The sequence below is a fragment of the Eleutherodactylus coqui genome, unplaced genomic scaffold, assembly GCF_035609145.1.
Source record: "Eleutherodactylus coqui strain aEleCoq1 unplaced genomic scaffold, aEleCoq1.hap1 HAP1_SCAFFOLD_57, whole genome shotgun sequence".
Lineage (NCBI taxonomy): Eukaryota > Metazoa > Chordata > Amphibia > Anura > Eleutherodactylidae > Eleutherodactylus > Eleutherodactylus coqui.
In genome coordinates, this window is record NW_027102402.1 from 832,111 (window position 1) to 857,449 (window position 25,339).

Here is a 25,339-nt window from a genome sequence, read left to right on the forward strand (position 1 = left end):
AGTGTGGAGACGGTGGGGTTACATGCAGGGAGTGTGGTGGCGGTACGGTTACATAAGGGCGGTGTGGTGATGGTGGGGTTACATGCGGGGAGTGTGGTGACGGTGTGGTTACATGCGGGGAGTGCACAGTGGGAGCTGGCTGGGGCTCACAGCAATCTATGCTGACCGTGGCATGTAAAGGGTTTATAGAGGGAGCTGGCTGGGACTGACAGCAATCTATGCTGACTGTGGCATGTAAAGGGTTCGCAGAGGGAGCTGGCTGGGACTGACAGCAATCTATGCTGACTGGGCATGTAAAAGGTTTACAGAGGGAGCTGGCTGGGACTGACAGCCATCTATGCTGACCGCGGCATGTGAAGGGAGCACAGAGGGAGCTGGCTGGGACTGACAGCAATCTACGCTGATCGCGACATGTAAAGGGTTCGCAGAGGGAGCTGGCTGGGACTGACAGCAATCTACGCTGATCGCGACATGTAAAGGGTTCACAGTGGGAGCTGGCTGGGATTGAAAGCAATAAATGCTGACCACGGCATGTAAAGGGTTTACAGAGGGAGCTAGCTGGGGCTGACAGCAATCTATGCTGACCGTGGCATGTAAAAGGTTTACAGAGGGAGCTGGCTGGGGCTGACAGCAATCTATGCTGACCGCGGCATATAAAGGGAGCACAGTGGGAGCTGGCTTGGGCTGACAGCAATCTATGCTGACCGTGGAATGTAAAGGGTTCACAGTGGGAGCTGGTTGGGACTGACAGCAATCTATGCTGACCGTGGAATGTAAAGGGTACAATAGTGTCGCATCTGTAAGAAGTCCCCGCGCTGCACGCAGATGGCGCAGAGCGGTGCAGTTGGGGCCGCGCCATGTCCGCTAGGTGCTGTTGGAGAACCCCCACAAATGACCCTGTTTAAAAAAACTAGACCCCTTAACGAATTCCTCTAGGGCTGTGCTGCGTATTTTGACCCACAGTATTTGAAGGAATCTGAGCAAAGCAGAAGGAAAAAAGTTAAAGTTGTACTACCTCTAGCTTGGATACAAAATGTGAAACAGACCCTGTTGTATCGCCTCTAGCTTGGCTACAAGACGTGATATGGGTGGGCAAGCTGCCACTTGGGATGCATTATGCATTGACACTTGGGGGTCAGGATAACAGCATGCTGACAATAGAGGGCAATGTATAGCTTTATGTCTTTGGTGATGTTAAATTCATTCTCTGTGGCTGATTTTACACAAGTGAGCACTATATCAGCCCGAGAAACTCAAACCAATATCTCGCATGGCAAATATGCGAGTGTGTCTGCCAGTGCAGTGCGCCTTGTAAGAACAATGCATTGCGATGTGTGTATGTGTGTAAAATATATACACATACATACACACATACATATACAAACACAAACACACACCGCTGTAGGAGCAACTGTAAGAAACAAAATAAATGGTGGGAATATGGCGGCCGCCTGATCTTTTACGCACATAGTATTCATAGGGGAGGTCCTATATTTTCTCGGTCAAGTATTAACGGGAGAGAATACTGCTGGTGAAAACGAAACCACAGAAATCTTAGGCTTAGTTTTGTCCCAATATACGGCCGTGACAATCACCAGCGATGCTTTTTTTTTTAGAGGATTAAATCGCATCGCTGCCGCGCACATTAAAAACCGCATGTTTTTGTTTAACGCGCAAGTCGGTAGGACTTTCCAATGTTAACATGCAGCGCATATTTTTCGCCTTGTGATGCGATAAAACGCAGCCTCCATAGGATTACATGGGAGATTTTAAAAAACGCACTGCGCAGAAGGACACAGCAGGCTGTGATTTTCTCTCTCAACATCACATCAGTGAAAACCTTGCTGAAGGGAAGGGAACCGTTGGGAATCATTGGCTGCGAAATCTGCTTTTTTTTCAATAACCAACGCATCGGTTAAAAATGGCGCGATTTTACCCGCCGGTTTGAAACCACCCTAGAGAAAAATAGGGCAAAAAGATGGAGAACTGGGAGGTGACCCGCTAATCTCTATGGTGCTGTAAGTTTGGGTAAATCCAATAGGTGGTGCAGCACGTTTCTGTAAAACCAACAGAGGGCGCTGCAATGTTACTGTAGAAACCAATGGACAGCATGGCAGGTAGCTATACATAAACTATACAAAATGTGATTGGTTGCTGCTGCTGCCGCCATTTTTTTAAAAGGTACGCTCAGTTCTTTCATAGAGAACAAGAAGGTAGGTACTTACAATTCAGGTAGGTAGGTTCAGTTTGGGCCTGGGAGAGACTCCAGTGGAGACTGACGGAAAAATGGCTGCTTACAACCTGTGGTCCTTGTTTCGGGTGCGCGTGTCACCATCGATCTAATGCATCTTACTGCATAGATATATATCTAGCTATAAAAATAGATAGTTATATATCAATATAGATATTTCTAAAAATATCTAGCTTTACGTATAAATTTAAACTTCTATAGTTATGGTTTTGTAAGGCTGAAAACAGACATACAGAATTTGTATTATTATCAGCATTATTTTTATAATTGCCATTGATGTTATTCCAGGGTCAGGTAATACACTGCATGAGGCTTTGACCAATTTTTACTATTTTAGGTAAAAAGCTGCATTGACTGCACTTCTGCATTTAGTGCGATATGGTAGGACTGCAAGCAAAGCCTGAGACAAGATCTTGGTGCGCCCCATGACAATACATATCAGGTAGGTATCCTGCCCTAGAGGTATGAAGGCACCATACAGCAGCACTCATCTGTAATCCAACCTGCAGGGACATTGTGTGCTGCTGTAATGCCCCAAAGTTACTGTAAGATTCTATTGCTTTACTGGTTTTTGCTTTTTTTGGTGTTTTTTATCTTTCATCCCAGTGCTACAAAGACCGAGGACAGAAAGCTCTGGCACTGAAATACTGTGATGAGGCTTCAGCCATGCCACCGGTTACTAAAGAGGTGAGGACTGTCAGTAGTAACGTGGTAACACAATTCAACTGTTATTTCAGCCATTAATTTACTGACCTACTCCACTGCTTACTGTATTGATTCTCTAGAATAGAGCCTCCATAGCCGCCTGTTCCCCATCTTCTATACTAGAAGCTAGAAGTGGTACAACGCAGTACTAGAGTCCCCTTGCCTGTCCTTATCTTATATCCAAGCTACAAGGCGTACAACAGGGTACTAGAGCCTCCATTCCCATCTGTATAACCTCTTGTATCCAAGCTAGAAGTGGTACAACAGGACACCAGAGCCTCCTTGCCCACGTTTCATGTTCTGTCACCAGCTGCTTCCTTTGGGTAAGTGAGAATAGTGAGAATTTTGGCCCATGTGAAAGGGGAATTACTGTATGCTAAACTGTTCATTTTCATTACCTTCTATGACATTTATGGAAATGACACGGCACAGATTATTGTTAGGGGTTCCATCATACTCCCCTTCTGTAGCCGCACCGCCTCCACGCTCCCCTCATGTAAGCCCACTTTCCTAGTGTAACCGTATTGTCACCACACCCCCCTTATGTAACCATACCGTCTTCACACTCCCCGCATGTAACCATACCACGGTTCGAAAAGTGTCATAATAGAGCCTTAAAGGGGTTCTGTCATTAAAAACAAAAAAATATACTGTATACTTACCTATTGCTCCCCAGGGAGCCTGCTTACCTCTTCTTCTTATCCCAAATCTTCTCCTGGAGCCGCTTGTCACTTCGGTCACGTGACCTCCAGCAACCCGATTTTCCTCCATCCGGTCAAAAAGTGTACATTGCGCTACCTTCCGCTTCCTTCACTAGTGACGTATGCGTACATTGCCTTGTCAGGAAGCACGGAATGAAAGCAGCCGTGCGAGACAATGGCGCGACTGCGCACCCCGCACACGACTGCGCATGCAGCTATCCTGGAGATAGCTATAGTCTATGGAATATACACGGGCTTTAGCCTTGGCAGTCGTCGTCTTTAAAATCTATGTATAGCTACCTCCCATGCTGTCCATTGGTTTCTACAGTAACATTGCAGCGCCCTCTATTGGTTTTACAGAAACGTGCTGCACCTATGCTCCCTTTAATAAATGATCCCCAAATAGGGGACGTATCAGATGCAACACGCTCAGGCAGCACTCCGGGCGCACCCACAATGCTCTGAGGGAGCTGGAAGACCTTTGCATAGCCCCACCCAACGCTTTCTCAACCGCGCCCTCCCCCCTCCCCCTCACATCCTCCTCAGTCCTTCCTCTTGCACCGTGCTCACGCATCCTAGGCTTGCAGAGCCTGCAGGACTCGTCACCTCCCTACGCAGGATGGTTAAGCAGACGATGACACTAGAAGCAAGCACTAGTTTGCCTCTGAAGGTGCGTCCGTCGGTCGTTTTGAGAGATCTCTTTTGGTGGACGCTCGGATCCGTAAGGGGAGCTGAAACTTTAATTGTTTTTAACTTTCCATTGAGTTTAACGCGATCGCGTGACCGGGGGTGGGGTCCCGCGGCCCGGGATGACAGCTCCATGCTGTCGGCTACCTCCGGTAACCGGCAGCATGGAGCTATCACGTCCTGAGCCTGCAGGGCTGTCATTCCTAGAGGATGCATAAAACTACGTCCTCTAGGAATAAAGCCCAGCCGGCCAGGACGTAGAATCCCGATGGGGCCGTCGTTAAGGGGTTAAAGAGCCGATTCCATGGGAAAAACGCATTTTCCGTCAGCTCTGTACAGGTAAGCGGAAACATTTGTCCATTTTCATCAACAAATATTTAATTGATTTTCTAAATTATTGATTTGACAAAGTACATAAAATGCAAATCACAATAATAAAGTATATAATAAAACAAAAGAACTGTTGTGATGAGTCTATGGATGAACCTCGCCTTGTTTCTCAGTGGTAACGCGTCTAAATCATATTCCACATTATTTGAAAGATGCAAAATTGGCCAATCGTTACATTTCGTATTATTCGGTTTGCATAATTTAATTCTTAACCCCTTAGTGACCAGCCCATAGTGTTTTTACGTCCTGCCCAAGTGGGCCTTAATCCCTGAGGACGTAAAAACATGTGTCTGGGTGGATGACAGTGATCATGTAAAGTTAAAAAAAAAAGTGTGAAAAAGTAAAAAAAAAGTTTAAAAAGTTTTTAAAAAGTTTAAAAAGGGGGGGGGCGGAGCTACCTGATGCCGCAGTAAGTCGCTTCTGAGACGCGCTCCGGCGGCCGCGGCTTCTTTAAGGCTCCACAAGCTATCACAGCGGCACAGAGAGACGTCATGGGGCGCAAGAGAGCCCAGAACACCTCGGGGCGCACTCCGGAACGCAGTGCAGGCAGTTTGGAGCCGTTCCTGAGACCGCAAGCAGAGGCGGCCGGTGAGCGGGGAAAAATCAAGATGGCGCCGACGGGAGGTCCGGCGCGACCTAGCAGCAACGTGCAGAAGGAGAGAGCCGCTGAGACGGACGACTCCGACGATAGCGCAAGCTGCCAGTCCAGGGAGCCCAGATCCACAAACTGCTCACAGTCGCAGGGAGGATCGCAAAGCAGGTCAGATAAAATCCACCCTGACACGGCAACACCACAGGCCGAGCTACAGCACGGAGGAGTGAGGGAACCTACTGCATAGGCGGCGGGCCGGATTCGGCCCGCGGGCATTGTTTGACACCTGTGCTCTAGATCATACAAACTTCTAGGCTGTGTGGAGTTGCCGTCCTAAATGCGCAGACCGGTGCCAGCGGCCGGGGAGTGACGTTTCTGTGTGGGGCTCTGCGATCCCTGCACAGAAATAGAGCATGCCGCGGTTTGTTTTCCACGTGTGATTTCGCGCGGACAAACCGCGGCCGTCTGCCTAGGATTGCGTTTTCTAACGCAATCCTATAGCAGCTTCCATGGGTGGAAATTCTGCGGGAAATCCGGCAGCGGAATTTCCGCCCGTGTGCACGGGGCCTAGGGCTGCTCTAAGACGTGCATTCAGAAAACACAGCTTAAAATCGTGGGTTTTTTACCTCAATTTTTAGCAGCACTTTTGAACGCATGGTAAAGCGGTTTTAATGCACCCCACAATTGTGATAGGTGGGGAGGTGCGTTAGAAAACGCAAATACAGGACAGATAGCGCTTAAAAATCACCGCTTCCGAGCTCACGTCTGAGTAATCGCATTCAAATCAATGGAAGCAGTATACCGCAATAAAAAGTGGTGTGTGTGTGATTTTCATCTAGTGCAGGAAACGCGGTAATAGGGCTAATTCATGTATGGAAATTCGTTTTGCAGCTGTATGCAGCATGATTTAGGTATGGGTACGCGGTGAGAAAGGTAAGGGGGGGCCCTGAGCTGAACTTTTGCACCCGGGCCCTTGAGCCTTTAGGTACGCCCCTGACCCTAAGGGTGTTTCTCACCTCATCTTTCTGCGTTTTATATACAAAAATGACAGGAAAGGGTTGTGACCCGGCGGCCGTCGCAGGGAGAAGATGACCATCGCCACTGTATGCCACGGAAAGGGGTGAACGCGCGTGTGAACTGGCATTTCAAGCGCAACCCGATTACTGTAAACCTTGTTTATGCACAAATACGCTCCACTGCGACAATAGTCTTGGCGTGTACACTCGTCTGCCGAAGCCCTAGGGCCTCTTTCACACGGCGTGCTAAATTTAGCAGAAAAGCGTTCGCAGAAACCGCAATGATTTTTACGTGCATTTGCGCTCCCGATATTCCATTAGAGTCTAAGGGGGTAAGCAAATTCGCTCTCATATGCATAAAATTGCGCCGAGGGCTCCTTCACACGAATGTACTTTAGTCCCCTTATAGTTCTGATCCCAGGAATGCACAAAAATAAAGACTGAAAAACTGGTTGCTCATTGGCAACCCCTGGCTGGGGTTCTGTACCAGCGAGAGATTATTTTAAAATTTAGTTCTTGGAGTCTGGAGTATACCGACCCCTTGTGTGTCAGGGCAAAAGCTTTGACCCAATCATTCGGCTGCAGGTGCCTTCCCAATTCTTCTTCCCACGCGTGGACAAAGTCTAGGGGACCATCCCCCATCTCCCGGTCCAGCATCATCTTATAAAGTACTGAGATTGGGTGGCTGATGGGGGCTGTGGACATGCACAATTTTTCAAAGTCAGTGGGGTCTTCCGCCCCCCGGGACTCAGGACCCAGGGTGTCTATCGCACTCCTCAGCTGGAAGTATTCTAGCCACGTCCCTGGTGGAACGATGCGTCCTTCAAATAGTTCCGTCAGTGGTTTCAGATTGTCTCCTGTCATTACGTCTCTTAGTCGTGGCGCGGGGTTTATTGACGTGGTCGCTAGGGTTTTTCGGTGTAGGAAGGCCTCAAATTGGGGGTTAGCTAGTAGAGGTGTGAAGGGGCCTGGCACTGAGATCAGTTCTGTATCCCTTGCAAAGCCCGACCAGGCTCTTGTTAGCTGGTTCAGCAGTGGGGACATTACTGTAAGGCGCCTAATTAAGGTCTGCGGGATCCAGAATACTCCCTGCGTCTGCCTGGCATCTAGGTCGTATTCTAGTTCAACCCAGAGCTTGGAGCTCCGGTTCCTGAGCAGGTTTAGCACGCAGTTCGCTATGTTAGCTTTATTATACAGTGAAAAGTCTGGGAGGCCCAGGCCTCCCCTGGGTTTGTCTCTGGTCAGGGTTCTGTATTTAAGTCTGGGACTGCGGCCTCGCCAGACAAACTTAGTAATCAGGGAGCGGATGTGCTTAAAATAGGCCCTGTGCAGTTTTATGGGGAATGCTTGGCATATGTACAGGAACTTTGGTAAGACGTCCATTTTGACCGCGTTCACCCTTCCCGCCCAGGATAGGAAGAGGGGACTCCATTTCCCCAGGTCTCTCTCTAAGTTTGTTAGGAAGGGTTTAAAGTTTAGGTCGTATACGTTTGCGGGGTCTTCCGGCAGTTGTATTCCTAAGTATTTGAGGGATTTCGAGTGCCATTTGAGTGGGAAAAGTTCCTGTAGGGAGTGTGCTTCGTCCCTTGGGAGGGAGATATTTAGCATTTCGGTTTTTTGCAGGTTGATTTTGAAGTTGCTAATCGCACTAAATTTGTCGAATTCCTGCAGAAGAACCGGGATCCCTATTCTCGGGCAGGATAAATATAGCAGGAGGTCGTCTGCGAATAAAGAGAGTTTAAGCTCCCTCTGGCCCAGTTTAACCCCTCTTATGGCATCGTTTTTTCTTATGGCGTTGGCCAGGGACTCCATCGTCAATATGTATAAAAAGGGGGACAGCGGGCAGCCCTGTCGCGTTCCGTTTCGTATGGGGATGTTATCTGAGAGGGCGCCGTTGATTCTGATCCTCGCCGAGGGGTTCCCGTATAGCGCCATAATCCACTCCCTCATGCGGGGCCCCAGTCCCACTCTCCCCAGTGTGCCCTCTAAGAACCTCCATCCGACCCTGTCGAAGGCCTTTTCGGCGTCGACCGCCATAAGGCCTAATGGAGACCTCTCTTGTCGGGCCCGCGAGATCAGTGACATGGTTTTTATTATATTGTCCCTCCCCTCTCTTCCCGGGACAAACCCCACCTGGTCTCTATGTATTAGTTTCGGGATGTATGGCTGAAGTCGGGTGGCGATTGACTTGGCGAAAAGTTTAACGTCTACGTTTAGGAGTGAAATAGGCCTGTAACTACCGCACTCCGTAGCGTCTTTTCCCGGTTTGGGTATTACGACCAGGTGTGCCTGCAAGGCCTGAGTCGGGAAGGGGCAGCCTCTGTTTATTGCATTGAAAGAATTGGTCAGCAATGGGGCTAATTCGTTTTTGAATAGTTTATAGAATTTTGGGGTCAGTCCGTCTGGGCCCGGGCTCTTGCCTACTTTTAGCTCTTTGATGAGGGCTGAGACTTCTGTGGGGGAGAAGTCCTCTTCCATTTCCGCGGACGCTTCTGGATCTATAGGTCCAGGAGCGTGGCTGTCTAGGTATTCCTCGACTTCACTGTCCCTCGGGGTCCGAGCGGGGTCTCTCTCTATGTTATATAGGCTGCTATAGTATTCGCGGAAGGCCTCGAGAATTTCGGTAGTTGAGTGGGCTACTCCTTCCTGTCGCTTTTGTATTTTCGGGATATAAGTCAGGGGGGCCTTGGGGTGTAGGGTCTTTGAGAGCCATTTCCCACATTTATCTCCATACTCGAACGCGCATCTGCGCATCTTGTCTCTGAATCCTAGTGTCCTTTGGTCGAGTATCGAGAGGATTTGTTGACGAATTGTGGAGATTTCCACTTTCGTGTTCTCTGTGGGTCTACCTTTGTTTAGTCTCTCTTTTGTCTGTAATTCTTCTAAGAGTCTTTTCAGTTTTGGTGACCTGTCTTTTTTTTAAGCGGGATCCATGGGAGATGAAGACGCCTCGTAGGACGCACTTCAGGGCCTCCCATTTAATGGGGGGGTCTGTGTGGTCCTCCCTGTGTGTTTCCGCGAACATCTCTATTGTTTTTTTGATGTCTCCGGCGCAGACAGCGTCGTTAAGCAAATTGTCGTTGAGTTTCCACTGAAATGTTTTGGGAGGTCCTCCCACTCTAGAGAGACCCCCATAGATAGGGGCGTGGTCTGACCACAGGAAGGGGCCTATGGAGCACGAGGGGCCATGGTCCAACAGTCTGTGGGATATAAAAAGGTGGTCTATTCGGCTGTAGCTGTTATGCACCGCCGAATGGAAGCTATAGTCCCTGACCCCGGGGTGCAAAATCCTCCACAGGTCCACCAACCTCAGCCTATCTAGTTCTTTTTTGAATGTGCGACGTGCTGCGTGGGAGATGGGGGACTTACCAACCGACGAGTCCAGTCCTGGGTCCATCACTAGATTAAGGTCGCCGCCTAGGATCACGTCAGAGCCATCGGCGAAGTCAGCCAGTTTTCTCAAAGTTGTCAGCCCGAAGGAGATCTGGTCCTGATTGGGGAAATAAATGTTAGCAATTGAGATTATTGAATTCATGACCTCTAGTTTTAAGAAGATGTAACGGCCCTGTGGGTCGACCATTTGATCGATCACCTCATGTTGGAAGGACTTGTGTAGTGCCACCGAGACCCCCCTCGCCTTTTTTGCGGGGTGCGGGCTGTGGACCCACGTGGTGTAGAATTTAGAGGAAAAGCGTGGAATGTTGTCTGCTTTAAAGTGGGTCTCTTGCAGTAAGGCTACCATTATTTTTTTCTTATGTAAGTGATACAGAACTTGGCTTCTTTTCCCCGGAGTGTTCAGGCCTTTAACATTGTAAGTGCAGACTGTTACGTTGGCCATATCTCTAGTAGTTGAGTGAGCGTGTTTTGGAATGCTAGGTGACCAATCTTAGGGTGTGGGGGGGGGGGGGGGGGGGTAAGGCACAAGTGGGAGAGGTGGGAAGGGGGGGTGAAAGAACAACACAGAAACAGACAGGAGAAATATAACATATATGGGGTGAGGCCCCATTAAACTTTCCTCAGTGCAGTTTAAGGAAAACACCTTACGTGGCAGCGCCCGGGCTGCACCCTCTGCTGGGGAACGAACGAAACCTGGCATCGGAGCTGTGCCCCGTTACGGCCGCGGCTAGAACAAATATAACATTTTAAGGCTATAGCTTAGTGGCTCCGTTCTCAGGAGCGTTAGTGATGTCTCAGCGGGTCTCTGGAGCGGGTGGGCAAGCGGGGACGTCGGCTTGCGTTTGTCTCTTGACAGTTGGTCGGCATCTCAGAAGAGAGGGTCTGGGTTGTCAGCGTTTGGTTTTGTCGCTGGCTCTTTGCCATGGGGAGCCCACAGCGGGAGCCAGCGCCCCTACGTGTCTGGGCCAGTCCGGTAAGTCAATCATCGGGAGTTCGAATGTGTGCAGGAAATTGGGCAGATCCCCCAGGGACCTAAAGGTTGCTCTTTTGTTCCCTTTGCGCGCCTGCAGTTGGAAGGGGTAGCCCCATTGATATAGAATGTCCTTATCTCTCAGCGCCGTCAGTAGTGGTTTTAGTGCTCTTCTTTGTTGAAGTGTGCGGCGGGAAAGGTCTTGTAGGAGGAGAATGGGGGACCCCTTGTAGTGTAGATTTCCAGCATCTCTAGCGCTTCTCATTATCTGTTCTTTCTCCTGGAAGAAGTGCACTCTGCACACTACATCTCGCGGCCTTGCGGGGTCTGCGGAGCGCGGGCCCAGAGTGCGGTGTATTCTGTCGATCTCTATGAGGTCTTCTGGTGGGCGTTTCAGTAAGTCGTTGAAGAATTTTTGTGCCCAGGTGGCAAGTTGGTTGTGCTCGACCCTTTCGTCTAGGCCTCTTATGCGCAAATTGTTCCGCCTATGGCGGTTTTCAAGGTCGTCTAAGTGAAGAAACAACTCCGAAATTTGGGCCGACTGTGCTTGGATGACCTTTCTGTGCGAGTCGACAGTGTCAATTAGCTTTTCCTGTATTTCCTCCACTTCCCCAAGGCGTTGACCTACGTGCAGGATGTCTTTTTGTAGACCTGTAATGTCTCTTTTGTGGGATTGTTCGAGCTTATATAGAGATTCGTCCAGATCTCTTTTGGTGGGGAGTGAACGCAGGTGTGCGCGCCAATCCCATTGCTCCTCTTCGCAATGTGAGTCTGGTGGAGGGTGCTGGCGTGGGCTCCTTGTGTTTGCCCCTGAGGGTGATGAATAGGGGGAGCATGGGGGGCTACAGGGCTCTTGAGATACTGCCAGTTCTTCTGTGTCCTTTGTGGGCCGCCCCTCCCCCGCTGCTGTTTGTGTGCCTGGTGGGGAGTGCTGCTGTCAGTAGGCAGTCTGCTCTCGGCTTGTTCTGTCTAATGCAGACAGTAATAGAGGAGTGCCGATAGCAGACTGACAACGGCCGCGGAGGAGGGAAGGGGAGTGCAGAGAACATGATCTCTGCAGCAAGGAGAGCATCGCTGAGGAGGAGCAGCTGCAGGGTGAGAGCCTTGTGTGTGTGTGTGTATATATATGTGTGTGTGGTTTCTGCGAGTGGATTACGCAATTCCGACCCGCTAATTGGGGGGAATTGTGTAATCCAATGCATGCGATTGATCCGTGGATTACCGTTGATCAAGCGCATGCAGAACCCGTAATTCCTCTCCGGTCATGTGTGACCGGCCTAATGTTAGTTCGCTACTTTATCATGTGACTGGGGACCGCTCAACGAGGCCCCCGGTCACTGCTCCAAGCACGCAGCAACCATTGGTCGCTGGGAGCAAGGAGATTTAAAATTTCCTGGGCTCCCCAGCTCCTGCGAATGTGTCCGGCATTTTGCCGGCGGGCGCATACCCAGGAGCTGGCAGGATCCATGGAGGATAATCGCATCTGGATTCAAATGCGGATGCCTCCGCGAAGATGTTTCATCTCCTCTCACCGATCGCTTCGGTGAGGGGAGATGAAACTGCCACTTTTTAAAGAACTTTTACGTGATCGCCATTATGCATTGGATAACGGCGATCACGTGACCAGTAACCGTATACCGCGGCTCCCCGTGACATCTCCAGGCTCTTGGCGACCTTTGGTAGCCAGCAGCAGGGAGATGTTACATTTATTGGGCAATCTTTCACTTTTGCGCAGAAGCTGGGGTAAGGTCCACGGATCAACATCCCACCAGGGAACAAATCCGGGACCTTGGGTACGTAATTTCATCCCCCTTACGGATACGATCCGTAAGGGGAGATGAAACTTTAACTTTTTAAACTTTTAACTTTTTTTTTTTTTTACTTTTTAACTTTATATGATCACCGTTATCCCAGTCATATCTCCCTGCACTCGGCTATCTGTGACAGCCGGGTGCAGGGAGATTTTGAATTTGCCGGGCTCGCCGGCTTCTGCGCATGCGCGCCACATTATTTAGATCCCACATTTTCAGGAATTAATGCAATTTAGATTAAAAAAAAAAAAAAAAAAAAGTGTTCGGGTAATGTGCTATTCTAAAATTTTTTCCCCCAAAATCATTTTCATGTGCACTGACACCCCAAAATGGATACCCCTGTTTGTATTGTTTTCAGAAATGTACCCATTGTGGCCCTAATGTTATGTTAGTATGCACAGCATACTATTGTCCAAATTCGACGTACGTGTACACACGCGTACGTACATACACACGCGTACGTACACACGCGTACGTACATACACACGCGTACGTACACACATACACGTACGTACGCGTACATACATACACGCACGTACATACATAAACGCATGTACGTACATACATGTACATACGTACATACATACACGCACGTACATACACGCACGTACATACACGCACGTACATACATACACGCACGTACACACATACACGCACGTACATACATACATGCACGCACGTACATACATACATGCACGCACGTACATACATACATACATACATACATGCACGCACGTACGTACATACATACACGCACGTACTTACATACATACACGCACGTACATACATTGTGCATTTCGATCGCACAAACAAAATACGCAGCATACTATATTTTCTCGCACATTCTCATAGGGAAAGAACGCATATTATACTAATTGTCTATTTCACTAGCTGAGATAATCGTTGCGTGTTATTTCTTTGTCTGTGCAAATATGCGTAAGCTCGTCGGAATCCAGCCTAAATGTAAAAATATATCTTTATAAGGCCATTTTCACACTGTTTTTCCTCTCACTACGGTTCCATGTGTTTTTGGCGCTGCACTCCCATGTGTATCCAACATGTCCAACATGTCGGGGCTTCCTCTATATCAGTGATGGCGAACCTTTTAGAGACTGGGTACCCAAACTGCAACACAAAAGCCACTTATTTATCGCAAAGTGCCAACGTGTCAGGGGCGGGGCTGATCAGGACGTATGATTTTACCCCGTCGTTCTAAAAAGGATAGGGCCTCTTTAACCCTCTGCAATCCAATTTTGGATTCGGGGTTGCCTAGGGGCTTTTCTTTTTCTGCCTTATACTATGGCGCCTTCTGCTGGCTAAAGTTAGGGCTCCTTCCCACGGAGGGATTTCCGCTGCGTAATACGCTGCGTAAGTCCGCTGCATTGCCCGCAGCTATTAGGTTCTATTGAACCTAATAGCTCAATGCTCACGGTGCGGAATTCCATCGCGGAATTCCGCACTGTGAAATCACCCGACCTCACCCGCGGTATGCTTTATTTGCCGCGGGTGTACGCGTGGCCGGCCTCCATTCTAGTCAATGGAAGCCGTCCGTCACGCTATCTTCCGCTGTAGCACAGCGGAAGATAGAGTAAAAAACGCTTCCCCGCCCACCGCCAGCCGCGTCATATGACCCAGTAGATTTTGGTAGGCCGCTGTCTCCCCCTTGTGTGCTGCATTAAAAATGCACTCAGCTAAAAATAAAAAAAGGTCCAGTTCTGTGGCTTCTCGGAGGAGATAGGGGTTCCCCCACCTCCCGTCTCCAAGCTGCAGTGGAGACTGACTAACATGGCTGCCGGTATTTATACTTCTAAATTGATGACATCACAATGCAGTGACATCAGCCTGCCAGACACCTGGCTCATTTGCATACAGTGTGTTGCAATAATAAAGTAATACAGTAACAAATATAAGTAAGGTAAAGGTATTGGGGCACAATCATTTGGCATAGTTTTGGCGCAGAGATTAGCGGTAGCTTGTGTGCTTGTCAAGAATCTGGCACTAGTTTTTGCTTAATGTTAAATATTCTTTAGGACTCCTTCACACGGGCGCAGCAATCTACAGCCGCAGTGAGGCTGAAAAAAACAAAAAAAACGCGTAATCATGCTATACTTCCGCCATGTATCACGTGATGCATGGCTTCAATTGACTGCAATGGACGCCGGCTGCGCGTTTTCCCGTGGCAATTAGAACATGGCACGATTTCTTTCATGATGTGTGAACATTTAAAGGCAGTAAGCTATTATTAGGTTCATGAAACGCGGCAGAAATCCATCCGTGGGCATTAGCCCTAAGTCAGTAGATCATGCCTTGACTCCTCTTTTAGCTCCATTGACTGACTTGCCAAAATATATATTCACCTCAATTCACAGCGCATCTATGCTACAAAATCAGCGTGTATACCAGAACTATCCCCCAAACTATAAAGCTAACGTCACACGGACGAGTGCGATATCGGGCCGTGAATCACTCCCTCGCCAACATGCAATTTCCCCGCGGATGTGAGGCATTTTTATCTCAAAACCGCCTCGCATCACTTCGGGTAAGTAGCCGTGCCGGAGGATAGCTAGGAAAGCTGCAAAACGAATTTCCATACATGAATTAGCCCTATTAACGCGTTTCCTGCGCCAGATGAGAATCACACACACACACCGCTTTTTATTGCGGTATACTGTTTCTATTGATTTGAATGCGATTACTCAGACGTGAGCTCGGAAGCGGTGATTTTTAAGCGCTATCTGTCCTGTATTTGCGTTTTCTAACGCACCTCCCCACCCATCACAATTGTGGGGTGCATTAAAACCGCTTTACCATGCGTTCAAAAGTGCTGCTCAAAATTGAGGTAAAAAACCCACGATTTTAAGCTGTGTTTTCTGAACGCACGTCTTAGAGCAGCCTTAGGCCCCGTGCACACGGGCGGAAATTCCGCTGCCGGATTTCCTGCAGAATTTCCACCCATGGAAGCAGAAAAGAGAACGCAGCAGGTTCTATTTTACCGCGGATATCCGCAGCATAGAGCCTATTGTGCTCCGTGGTCGCGGATATACCCGCAGCCTATACGCAACTATATTGTAAAGAGAATTCTGAAGGCACCCATTGAAACAAATATGTTTGTGTGAAGCGGCCCTTACTGTACTTTTGTTAGCATGAATCAAGCACATTTGCAAGCGCAAAAAAACACGCAACCATGCCGCCATTTATTGAAATAGGCAATTAGTGTAATTAGAATAATACATGTTCTTCCCCTGCAGAAATGCACGAGAAAATAAAGGGGACTGCTTTTTTTTTGGACAAAATGCGCATGCAAAATACACTTATGTGAAGGAACTCGCTGCAATCAGCGGGTTCTACTGACGTGTATTTAGCATGTATATTTTTCATGCGTAATATGCTACGCAAATACATCTGTGTGAATCTGGCCGAAGAGCCCACGGTGGTATGCGTAAAACGCTGCGTCTCTGCGGTGAGAACACAATCGTGGACATGAGCCCTAAGGCTGGAGCTCTATGGAGTCTTTCGCCATGACATGGGTCATGTGACCAAAGATCGCTGTGCAGCCCTGTGAACTTGCATTCTCAAATATATCAATGGGGTCGCGCAAGTTCCCACAACCTATAGAGTGCTAAAACCTCACCGAGGTTGGATTTTTGCAATATATTGGTCGCAGCTACTTGTGAGTTGTATCGCAACTACATTGTCTTCAGTAAGGCCAGCTGCACACAACCGCTTCACATTCCGATTGCGGGATACCACAGCAGAATCTGGCCGTTACCCCAGCCGGCGACCCTGCGTTCCTGCAGATTCTGTAATGCAGATGACCGCGAGTGTGAAGGAAGTAGCAGTAGTATGTATCTTTCAATGCATGTGATTTTCTGCAGATCCTCCGTGTGGACGACGACTGCGGATTGAACAATAGGAAACCGGTGGTGTGAAGCCGGCCCGAGAGTGTGAGGTCGCAGGGCTATACAGCGATCTTGGTCACGTAGCACTAGTCTCATTGCATGACTACGACTCCGCCGTTCATGGGAGCTCAGTGCTTGACATGACAACTCCCTGCTGTTGGCGCGACCACCAGTCACCCTTAAAAGTCAACAGAAAGTTAAAAAATGGTAAAATGTAATCTTCGCTCATATTCGTGAGGGGAGATGCAATTACATACCTAAGGCCCCCGGATTTACCCTTGGACCGTGGACGTTTTTTATGATATTTTTTGGGGGGGGGGAATTGAATGACCCAAAAAGTACAATTCTGACATTTTGGCTTTTTTTCTGACAACATAAATGATGCAGATTTTTTGAGAGTTCAAATTGTTATGGACACGAAGATACCAAATAGATTTTAGATGTTCTTATTTCATCACCGGTGCTCAGGAAAGATGTTACAGTATTGGAGGGGGTTCAAAGAAGAGCGACTAAACTAATACAGGGGACTCAGGCTAGCTGTGGTCCAGTCGCAAGGGCTGTGAAAAACCCTGTGGTAGACCCGGAGAGCTTGCCTTAGCTTGCTCGATGGGCCTGCCTCAATCTGGGAGGTCGAGGAGGGTCAACCGTTGAGGGCTGCGGGGTAGTGTAGGGACAGTTAGTAAAACAGACAGTTTCATTACTGCTAACCGTCATCAGAATATGCAGCATTATAGAAACACACGCTCATAACCTCAGGACACATTTTACCTGCACATAACCCTCAGGCGTCATTTGACGACACATTGCTCATTCTCGCCCCTGCCCTCTCCATCAAACTCGGAGAGATGGCGCTGATTTTGTACCTGAAACCACGTGATGTCGGACGTCCATGACTACAGCAACTCACGCAGGACCGTATGGAAAAAGACCATATTTGGACCACCCAATCCCATGCTTTGATTCCCAACCACGTATTGCTTCCTGCTGCCCATAAAGGGCAATTAACTCATCATGCTATATAAGATGCTATACGCCTACTAATAAACAGTCAGGAAGACTTTCTTCACTGACAGTCTTGTCTCCGTGTGATCTCTTACATTGTGCGCACAATCTCTGAACATAAATCTGGAAGGGTACAAACATTCCTATTGATTACGCCGTAGACCCCAAAATAAATCCACATCACTGAGAAGCTCCACTGAAATCAATGGAGGTGTTTTACAGTGTTTACCGTGGCTTTTCAAACGCCGAGCTAAACGCTGTAAAAACTGTCTGTGTGAGAGCGGCCCTAGTGACGAAGTCTGTTTGCTCCTTAACCCCTTAGTGACTTCCTGCCTAAGCGGCCTTTAATCTCCAGGGCCGTAAAAAGACACTTGCTCTGGGGATTAAAGCCCTGGGGGCTGTGGACATGACAGCTCCCTGCTGTTGGCGCGACCACCAGTCACCCTTAAAAGTAAACAAAGTTAAAAAATGGTAAAATGTAATCTTCGCTCATATTCGTGAGGGGAGATGTAATTACATACCTAAGGCCCCCGGATTTACCCTTGGACCTCACCTCGGCTTCTGCGCACGCGCCCGTCGTCAACGTTGGCCGATGCAAGAGCCGCAGTTTGCCTGAGTAATTTAAGATATCCCTGCTCCTGGCTACCAAACATAGCCGAGAGCCTGGAGATTTCATGGTGGGCCGCAGTACATGGTCCCCAGTCACGTGATTGCCGTTAGCCAATGGATATCCATTCCGTAACGAATCCAATCCGTAAAGGAAGGTGACAATATTTCTATAGGCCTCCAGAGATGTCCCCCGGGATCCTTATCCTCGGTTGGATAGCGGCAATCATGTAAAAGTTAAGAAAAAGTTGAAGTTTAATCTCCCCTCTTAGATCGGTGAAACTTCTTACCGGAGGCCTCCGTATTTGAACCTCAATGTGATCCTCCTCCGTGGACCTTCTCCGGCTTCTGCGCATGAACCTGCCTTAAAATGCCAGAGACATGCGCAGCAGCTGGGGAGCCCGGTAAATTTTAAATCTCTATGCTCCCGGCTACCAAAGGTCACCGAGAGCCTGGAGCAGTGATCGGTGGTCTCGTTGAGCTGTCCCTGGTCACGTGATAAAAAGGTAGTGATCTACCGAAGGCCGGTCTCACACGACTGGATATGTTATACAGCCAGCCGCGGCGAAGGGAAGATCTGGAGCAGGTGAATTCCGATTTTGGTCTCCCGCACGAAAATGGAGCATGGTCCAGATTTTTTCATGCTCCATTTTAAAAAAAATCACTTATATAATTTATATAATATATATATATTTATATATATATTTATATAATGGGCCTTTTTTGATATGTCATGGTGTATCACATTATAGGATGCCTATCATGTTATTACATGGGAAGGAGCTTTACATGTCAGCCGGGATAATAGGTGACGGCTAGCCCACCTCTCCCGCTGTGAACCCCCATACGTAATGTGACGTGTCTGTGCCGGTCACATGACAGTGCCAGTCATGTGACCTCCTCACTGTCAATTCCATCTGCGGTGTCACATGACATTGCCAGTCATGTGACCGCTTGCTCCGCCCACTTTTCGGCATCATCACAGGTCCTCCAGCAGCGTTATTATGACGCGTGAGCCGGTGGCAATGCAGGGACGCACGCCAGGATGTATACTTCGCCCGATACAACGTGGCTCTTCCAGGTGATTGAATTGTATGTCTAGTAGTTTTATATTTAAGTTAGCTATCTATGAGTGGCAGGATATACTTGAAAAAGGCTTCCAACAGCCGAAACGCGTTGTATGTATATGCCGGGTCCCCTCAAAAAGGGACCTATTTGTGTTTGTTTAATAATAAAAACTATTTCCTGATATTGGATCGTGAGGAAGCAACTTTCGATTCTGGTGGAGGTAGTCTTCGGAGTTAACAATTGTTTAGAGCCATCTCGGACTCCTGAGGGGGGAGGCTGACACTCCCCTCTCCTAAGTGAGTATACATCATCTATCCTGTGTGTTCGCAGCGCAGCTTTATTGTGATCGTTACACGACTGGATATGTTATACAGCCAGCCGCGGCGAAGGGAAGATCCGGAGCAGGTGAGTAAATTCCGATTTTGGTCTCCCGCACGAAAATGGAGCATGGTCCATGTGAGCGCATATGCCCATCAGAAAGATGGTGGACGCAAGCGCAGAAGCTGCAGAGGGCCTGGTAAATTTAAAGTCTCCTTACTCCTGGCTACTAAAGGTAGCCGAGAGCCTGGAGCAGTGACTGAGGGCCGCAGTGAGCGGTCCCCGGTCATGTGATCGCTGTTATCCGATGGATAATGGCGATTACGTAAATGTTAAGACACAGTTGACGTTTGATGCGCCTTTCGGTTTGGGCCCTGTTGTGCATACGGTCATAATATTAGGGCCACAATGGGTAGGTTTCTGAACACGGGACAAACGGGGATCCATTTTGGAGTGAAAGTCTTCATTCCTATGTACACTGTACAAAAAAATGCTTTTAAAATGACACAATTGCCCAAAAAATTAAAATTGTAATTTTTTCCTTTTGCTTTGCTCAGATTCATTCAAATACTGTGGGTCAAAATACGCAGCACAGCCCTAGAAGAATTCGTTAAGGGGTCTAGTTTTTTAACGCAGCAGTTCTGAACTTCATGTCTTTTGGGGTGGGTGCGGTGGCCGGACTTCAGTTCCTGCAGGCAGAGCTGCACATCCAGCAGATGAGGCTATCATATCTCTAGTGGGCATTAGTGTTTACAGCTGCTTTAACCAGGGCATTGTGGGTAATGGGCGGGCCATAGTCTCCGCTGGGGCATTGTGGGTAATGGGGAGGGCTCTCTAGTCTTCGCTGGGACTAGTGGGGTCATAAATGGAGAGGTTTATGCGCACAACAGAAGCAGCTGCACAGCGCAGGCCGAGTCTTCATGCATGGCTACTGCCGCACAGGAGGCTGGAGGGGCGGGTGAATAACAGCACCTAGCGGACATGGCGCGGCCCCAACTGCACCGCTCTGCGCCATCTGCGTGCAGCGCGGGGACTTCTTACAGATGCGACACCATTGTACCCTTTACATTCCACGGTCAGCATAGATTGCTGTCAGTCCCAACCAGCTCCCACTGTGAACCCTTTACATTCCACGGTCAGCATAGATTGCTGTCAGCCCAAGCCAGCTCCCACTGTGCTCCCTTTATATGCCACGGTCAGCATAGATTGCTGTCAGCCCCAGCCAGCTCCCTCTGTAAACCTTTTACATGCCACGGTCAGCATAGATTGCTGTCAGCCCCAGCCAGCTCCCTCTGTGAACCCTTTACATGTCACGGTCAGCATAGATTGCTGTCAGCCCAAGCCAGCTCCCTCTGTAAACCTTGATGATAAGTGCGATTGGGCGGTGAATTTGCAGGGGTACAATCTCTTCAGAAGAGACCGAAGGAACCAGAAAGGGGGAGGGGTATGTCTGTACGTCAAATCGAACTTGAAGCCGAGGCTACGGGAGGATATAGGGGTAGGAGACGAACAGGTGGAATCTCTGTGGGTAGAAATACAGGGAGGAAAAAATAACAAAATCCTGATAGGGGTCTTCTATCGACCACCAAAAGCAACAGAAGAAACTGAAGACTTACTACTAAGGCAGATAGAAGAGGTGTCAAAACGAAACGAAGTAATTATCATGGGGGACTTTAATTACCCAGATATAACATGGGAGAACGAAACCTGCAAATCTCACAGGGGTGATAAGTTCTTGAGAGTAATTAAAGACAATTACCTGAACCAACTTGTGCAGGAACCAACAAGAGGGAGGGCCATTCTGGACCTAGTACTAACTAACAAACCGGAACGTATAAGGGGGGTTCAGGTTGAGGGGCACTTGGGGAACAGCGACCACAATATAATCAACTTCCAGCTGTCAATCAATAGGAAGCCTCATCAGGGAGTGGCAAAGAAACTAAACTTTAGTAAAGCAAAATTTGATGAGCTTAGAACTACTATCGGTAACATTAATTGGGACAACATCCTCAAAAATATCAGTACGGAGGAAAAATGGGAAAAGTTCAAAAGGATCCTAATCACCTCATGTGAGCAGTTCATTCCCTTTAAAAATAAAAGAAACTCAGCTAAAAGGAAACCAATGTGGCTCGACAAGACGGTACGAGGGGCAATAAACGAAAAGAAGAAAGCGTTCAAACTACTAAAGCAAGAAGGCAGCGAAGAAGCGCTAAAATCATACAGGGAAAAAAACAAAATATGCAAAGATACGATCAAAACTGCCAAGGAGGAAGCAGAAAGACGGATCGCAAAAGAGAGCAGAAACAACCCGAAGCTATTTTTCAACTACATAAACAGCAAAAGGATTTGCAGGGAGAGCGCTGGCCCTTTAAAAAACAATGCAGGAGAAATCATTGATGATGACGAAGGGAAAGCAAATCTACTAAACAGCTTCTTCTCAAGTGTGTTCACCAAAGAAAAGGAAATGCCACACGAGATGCAGGGGAATAAAACGAACCCCTCACAAAATATCTCATACCTAACGCAGGAGGAGGTGCGGAAGCGTCTAAAGAAAACTAAAATTGATAAATCACCGGGCCCAGATGGATTACACCCAAGGATACTAAAGGAACTAAGTGACGAGATAGCTAGGCCGCTATACCTAATATTTCTAGACACTATCAAGACCGGAGTAGTACCATTGGACTGGCGCATTGCCAACGTGGTTCCAATTTACAAAAAAGGGAGCAAAAGTGAGCCTGGTAACTACAGGCCAGTAAGTCTCACTTCAGTAACGGGAAAAATTTTCGAGGGGATTCTGAGAGACGCCATCGATGAGTACCTCAAGGAGATTAAGGGAATAACTCCTCACCAGCATGGATTCATGAAGGGTCGCTCATGTCAGACAAATCTGATCAGTTTCTACGATGAAGTAAGCTCTAAGCTGGACCAGGGGGAATCTATTGATCTTGTATATCTGGACTTCTCTAAAGCCTTTGACACTGTGCCACATAATAGGCTAATATACAAAATGAGGCAGCTCGGACTGGGCGAAAACGTGTGTAAGTGGGTAAAAAATTGGCTCAACGATAGAAAGCAGAGGGTGGTAATAAATGGTTCGTACTCTGATTGGACCACAGTCGCTAGCGGGGTGCCACAGGGTTCAGTATTAGGCCCCACTCTGTTCAACATATTTATTAATGACCTGATAGAGGGGCTGCACAGCAAAATATCAATATTTGCAGATGACACAAAATTATACAATATAATTAATGCAACGGAGGACAATGTGCGGCTACAAACGGACCTGGATAAGATGGGGGCTTGGGCAGAAAAATGGCAAATGAAGTTCAATGTTGAAAAATGTAAGACTATGCACATGGGCAGGAGAAACGGATGTCACCAATATTCACTTATTGGGGTACCACTAGGGAAAAGTGATATGGAAAAGGATCTAGGGGTATTAGTGGATAATAGACTAAACTGGAGTAACCAATGCCAGTCAGCTGCTGCAAAGGCAAATAAAGTCTTGGGGTGCATTAAAAGAGGTATAGGGGCGAAGGACGAGAACATTATCCTTCCACTATATAAGGCACTTGTCAGGCCTCACATGGAATACTGCGTACAATTCTGGACACCGGTGCTCAGGAAAGATGTCACAGTGCTTGAAGGGGTTCAAAGAAGGGCAACTAAACTAATACATGGAATGACGGGACTGGAATACCCAGAGAGGCTATCCAAATTGGGACTATTTACTCTAGAAAAAAGGTTAAGAGGCGACCAAATAACCATGTATAAGTACATGAGGGGACAACACATGGATCTCTCCCGTGATCTGTTTACACCCAGGACCACAAAGGTAACAAGAGGACATCCGCTACGATTAGAGGAAAGTAGGTTTCATCACCAACATAGAAAGGGGTTCTTTACTGTAAGAGCAGTTAGACTGTGGACCTTTCTACCGGAGGAAGTGGTGATGGCAAAATCGATAGAGGAGTTTAAAAGGGGACTTGATGTCTTTCTGGAGAAGAAGGATATTACAGGATATAAATATTAGGTTAAGTGTCAATCCTGGTATACAGGCAGGTAGGAACTATTAGGGGTTGATCCAGGGAACAGTCTGATTGCCATTAGGGAGTCGGGAAGGAATTTTTCCCCCAAAAAGGGCTAATTGGCTTCTGGCCTTGGGGTTTTTTGCCTTCCTCTGGATCAACACAGTAGGATAGACAGGCTGGACTAGATGGACAATGTCTTCATTCGGCCTTACATACTATGTTACTATGTTACTATGTTTTTCATGCCACGGTCAGCATAGATTGCTGTCAGCCCCAGCCAGCTCCCTCTGTAAACCCTTTACATGCCGTGGTCAGCATTTATTACTTTAAATCCCAGCCAGCTCCCACTGTGAACCCTTTACAAGCCGCGGTCAGCAAAGATGGCTGTCAGTCCCAGCCAGCTCCCTCTGTAAACCCTTTACATGTCGCGATCAGCGTAGATTGCTGTCAGTCCCAGCCAGCTCCCTCTGTGCTCCCTCCACATGCCGCGGTCAGCATAGATGGCTGTCAGTCCCAGCCAGCTCCCCCTGTAAACCTTTTACATGCCCAGTCAGCATAGATTGCTGTCAGTCCCAGCCAGCTCCCTCTGCGAACCCTTTACATGCTACGGTCAGCATAGATTGCTGTCAGTCCCAGCCAGCTCCCTCTATAAACCCTTTACATGCCACGGTCAGCATAGATTGCTGTGAGCCCCAGCCAGCTCCCACTGTGAACCCTTTACATGCCACGGTCAGCATAGATTGCTGTCAGTCCCAGCCAGCTCCCTCTGTGAACCCTTTACATGCCACGATCAGCATAGATTGCTGTCAGTCCCAGCCAGCTCCCACTGTGGGATAGTACAATCTCAGATTCTGCTCCCACGAGTTTACAGCAAGTACCAACCACCCAGGACATAAGTTATCTCTTAAGGGGTTAAACCCTTAATGCCACCTGATGTACGTCTGTCCTGGCTGTGTGGTACTTGCCACAACAGGACACAAGTGTACATCATGTGGATGGCGTGGGATCAGAAGCTGAGCTCACACCATCCGATAGCGGGCTTCCCACTGCTACAGCAGGGTACATAAGGATAGCGATCCCTACTATTAAACTCCTACATTCTGTTGAGATGGCAGCAAGTAGAGGATTCCCCGAGGGAGCATGCTCCCTATGTTATGTCGTCTGGCCCTTGTGATCGTGGCGGGCCGATTGGTTGCCATGACAACAGGTGTCCCTGCTTGCCATTACCTATGATCACTACTGTAACTGATGAGGCATTGCGGTACAGAAGCCTCTTGTATAATCATGGCTGTTGTGGCCCCTATAGAGAGAGATATAGATATTCAACTTTTCTGTGCATTTTCCTCTATTTCATATGGGAGGGGGGGTGAAGACCCCCATATTTGGTATCACCATATCCGTAATGGCCTGTACAATACACTGAATACACTATCAAACACAGAAAAACTGGAGAAAAAGACAAACCTCTAATAAATGGAGGCAAAATACTAAGTGATCAAAAGTATGGACCCAAAATGGGGCAAAAAGGTCGTCACGTAGAAAGCAAGGCCTCACCTACCTCTGACCGGGGAAGATGCAGAAGTTATGGGATGCTGAATGCAGGGATGGGAAAAGAACTTCCAAAACCAAGCGTTGTGTTTGATATGGAGATAATCTGCCCCCCGCAGGACACAATGTATCCGGGCATTAATGCTGGAATACATCACAGGCATCGAGAGATGGGAAAATAAGAACTACACTTCACCAGGCCTCATATGGCCATGTTCTCAAGGGGCTTCCAAGAAATACATTGACCCCTGAGCCGTGGGGAAGGGGGGGACAAACACAGGGCAGTCAGAATATGACAGTCATGGGACCAGCCCTCCGGAACAGGACCAATGCTCTCTACAGGTG

General features: G+C 48.1%; 1 long non-coding RNA gene across 1 annotated transcript in view; it reads right to left on the reverse strand.

Annotated features, from left to right (window-relative positions):
* Window positions 1-9,802, reverse strand: part of LOC136602828 (uncharacterized) — a 125,426-nt gene extending 115,624 nt beyond the window's left edge. Inside the window, exon 1 of the long non-coding RNA XR_010789565.1 lies at window positions 9,712-9,802. This is a non-coding gene — a long non-coding RNA (uncharacterized lncRNA). The remainder of the gene's footprint in view (window positions 1-9,711) is intronic.
* Between the last annotated feature and the right edge of the window lie 15,537 nt (window positions 9,803-25,339).